Source organism: Pavona decussata, unplaced genomic scaffold (assembly GCF_977016875.1).
Source record: "Pavona decussata unplaced genomic scaffold, jaPavDecu1.1 SCAFFOLD_50, whole genome shotgun sequence".
NCBI lineage: Eukaryota > Metazoa > Cnidaria > Anthozoa > Scleractinia > Agariciidae > Pavona > Pavona decussata.
Genome location: NW_028145472.1, coordinates 494,913 through 499,011, shown reverse-complemented (window position 1 = coordinate 499,011; position 4,099 = coordinate 494,913).

The window sequence follows — 4,099 nt, the reverse complement described above, 5'->3', positions numbered from 1 at the left end:
ATTTGCGGACTTTTTTACTTGCATTAAAATAAGATCTGTTAGTAGATCTCGCCATGTTTTATGACACATTGGAATCATTCAGTTGATACGCACGTTCTCATTGGCATGTAACAAAACAAAAGAAGCCCACTTTCTTTAGTCTCTTTGTGATTGAGTGTAATTTCTTTGAAACAGGACTGAGAAATGTGGTTACCTTAGACCTGTTTTGAAAATTGCATAGCGGCTGCAGTCACTGTATAAAGGAGTTTTAATTAATATCACAAGTGGAATTTTGGGTTAAAATGACCCGTCTAGGTTATAAATTTCACAACGCACCAATTTTTAAATCACTACATGTTAACTAAAAAAAAAATCTCGATAACACGAATCTATGTTCGATATAAAACTGTTAGCCATGCTAGCATTTCAAAATATATATAAACACTGCATTACAGTGATTACAATTAGCTTTGATTACAATGAAGCATTTTTACATCGCTACATGATTATATGTATAAAAATTTCTATTTCAAAAAGACGAAACATTCTACAATATACAGCCGTGTTGCGGTTTCAAAATTTAGCATTCTTTTAAAGTGTCGCAATAAACTTTTTGTAATTTATTTTATCATCTCGAAACGAAGCATTTCTACTTTTCTGGGCTGAGTTGCTCGAAGCATGGTTAGCGCTAACCATTGGTTAAGAGGTATTAAAACCTATTGGTTGTTATGGTATTTAACCCAGGTTAGCGCTAACCATGCTTCGAGCAACTGGGCACTGTATGTTTAATTTAAAAGAGATTCGATCTGAATAAGACAAAACCTAAATGAATAAGATAAAAGTTAGCCATATTAGCGTTTCAAAATTACTAATACAAAAACGCTTTTAACGTATCGAAATTAGCCTTAAGTAAACTATTTTAGCAGGTCAGAACCAAGCACAGGATTATTTGTCATTTAAACGCAGCCATTCTTAAACTGATCGACCAAATAAACAAAAGATGTTGCAAATTCGCAGTCGTTTGCAATGAAGCGTCAACCAAAATTCATCTATGTTCTTTTTTATCAATAGCTTTAACCTTAAATTAGTTTGAAAATTATGATAAAGTGTTCCAAAAACATTTCTTCTCTTCCGTCATCGGCTGACACGACTCAAAAGTTCTATTCATGGCAATGACTCAATATGTTCAATCGTTTTATTGAAAGCGAGTTTATTAAGCGCCTATTGAAAAATTCAAACCCACGCATGCAAACAAACCGAAGTCAACAGTCACAACATGACCTAAATACCCATTACTGGAACATTGGACTGTTTACTAGTCAAGAAAAAGTTCCTCGAGCCACAACAAACTAATTGCAAAAGCAGTGATTGAAAAGACAGAGAAACGAAATGGAGCTGCTAAACTGTTCCACTTTTAGAGAAAATATACAACTGATGTGTACTAACTGTAAGGTAAAAGTGATAGTGGGATTATTGCAAGCTCAGTCAATCGTATTTGTATTTTTTTTTTTTTTGGGCGAAAGATCGACTGTTGTTAGGAAGGAGGTATAGTTAGTCTGTGAGGAGGCCTTCTCAGGAGGAGAGGGGTGGAGGAAGCCCTCGGCTGTACCGCCTTGCTAAATATTCCAATGAACCTCTAAGTTCAGATTATGAAGAGAGGGAAACAAGGATCTCTAACATTACCCTAATGTCAATCAACAGGTATTTCATTCTAGGATTTTAGAACCTTTGGTTCCTTTTTCTTTTCTAAAAAAAAAGGAATCTGTGAATTACTTCCAATTCAGGGAACACAGCGAAACAAAAACAAGACTGAAGATGCCCTCCTGTTGGTCAAATCAAAGATTAAACAAACTTTGATGACGACTATTGTTTTGAAATTAAAATTTAAAACAAACGTTCGGAGAACTTGCTCTAACGAGAACCTAATTATCAAAACAAAATAGAGCTTCATCAACTCAAATCTTTTCAAAAGTGACAAGGAAGGACCGACGAAGCCGACACTGTAAGTTCTCGGCAGTTTTCTTGAATGTTATTTGTGAAGGATTTCGTTGCTCGTTTTATCGTAAAATCTAATTCTTTTTCTTTTCCACTATTTCAGATTTCTTGTTCTCGCACCTTCGCGCTGAGTTTAATGTTTACCGCTTTAAAACAACAAAGAAGTATTTTTTTTCTTTCGGCTGATTCGTGGGTATATGAAACCAAATACCTCAGCGCGTGTTTTAGTTTTCATGATGTGCGGTGACCCATAGATCTGGAAAATGTATCGAGTGGCTTAAAACTATCATTTCAGCTCTCATCGATAGAGGACAAACTTTTTGCGGATATTTTATATTAGTGGCGGCTGTTTATCAGACATCAAACGCTCTGTAGTTTGAGGGCCTTATTTATGCACGTCATTCGCGGACCTTGATTGCAACTAAAATGTCCTCTAAGCAAACTAACAAGACGTGTAATAAATTACTCCAGTATGTTTCTAGAATTTAACAGCACTCGGTTAAACATAATCCGCGAAAAGCAACAAGTCGTCATGCGATCAGACAAAAGTGTGATTTTCAGGTTATACCACAATTAACTTTAAGCAAGTTTCAATCAGAAACTTTACTTTAATAAAGCAATCATGATAATTTTGATTATAATAACTTAAAAGAAATTTCGCCTAGATATAAAATCCATACTTGTGATTTAAACTTACAACAGGAATAAGTAACTTTACGGTTTCAAATTTCGCTATTTGTTAATAATCCAAAGATCCAGGCGCAGATTGAATAAGAATGATTCGAGCAAGGAATCAGTAAAAACTACATAAGGAGGAATTTGGACAATGAAGGGCCTGAAGTGTCAAGAAAACTCAACGTCTGTTTCCTCAAATAGCAGAGTAAAAGAAGTGAACTGAGACAATATTCAGTAGTTATCTTGGAAACATTCAGTAAGTACGCGACTTATTCTTTGGCGGATTAATTAATTTGAAAATTTGCTGATAGTTATTTCCAAGGGAAATCGTTGGGTCTCGTTTTATATCTTATTCAGTACTAAAATGTAACATATTAATTTAAAAAACAAATTCTAGACTTATTGCACAGTAGACATTTTGAAAATTGTATATCAACCAACATAGATGTTTATCCTGTTTCGTGCAGGTTATCAGAGATGCTCAAAACAAAACAGCTCAATCAAAAGAGCGCACATCATTGGCCTAATTAGCATAACAAGCCGTCTAAACTTGTTTCAACTTGCAAGTTAATCAAGCAAAACATTATAGTAGACTCAAGGTTATTGGTAGATACAGAAATGATTTAACCAATAGGAGTGCTTGGCTTACATTGGCACCCAACATGTCATCAACTTCAAAACGTGTTACCTTTAAGTCAACAAAAATGGTTTGACCAATAGGAGAGCTTGGCTTAAATAGGCACCCAGCATGTTGAAACAAGCTTTTTATTTACAAGTCAACAAACATAAAGGATAAAAGCTACTGTAATAGTGAGAGGTGAATCAATTTTCCTTCAGATGGTTGAAGCTGCACAAGCAAGATTGGTAGGTAATAGAACTAAAGATTTCCCCTTTACGTTTCTATACTAACTGATTGCATTTTTTTCCTTGAGAGAATTGAACTGCGCTCTTGATCAATTTTTATTTTAATTTGAAGATTTTCTGAAGATTTTTAGAATTCATTTAACTTCTCAAAAACAATTTGAATTTTAGGCAGGACTTCAATTAATCATTTTTATGAAATTTTAGATGAGCTGTATTGAAGGACATACTGTGATGACTCTTATAATAACAGAAGGTTTAAGTATAAATTAAAAGAAATTAAATTAGCAATAAATAGGATGTATGACGCTTAAATAATTTTATGTCCTCGTGACGAAACTCAACGGTAATGAATGATAAATAGGTATTACCTGATAAAACATGCATAACTTATCGATGACTTTCTAAGAAATATTCTTTGCTGACGGTTATATAATCGGTTTTTGTGTCTGTTAATTACTTTAATCATTGCAACAAGGAAGCTCAATATCAACGCGTCATCAATTTTCCGTAGTAGTTATTGTGCTTTGATAATTGCAAAGTTGTTTATTTTTTTTTTTTTTGCGTGGTGAATATTCACAGGTTAAAT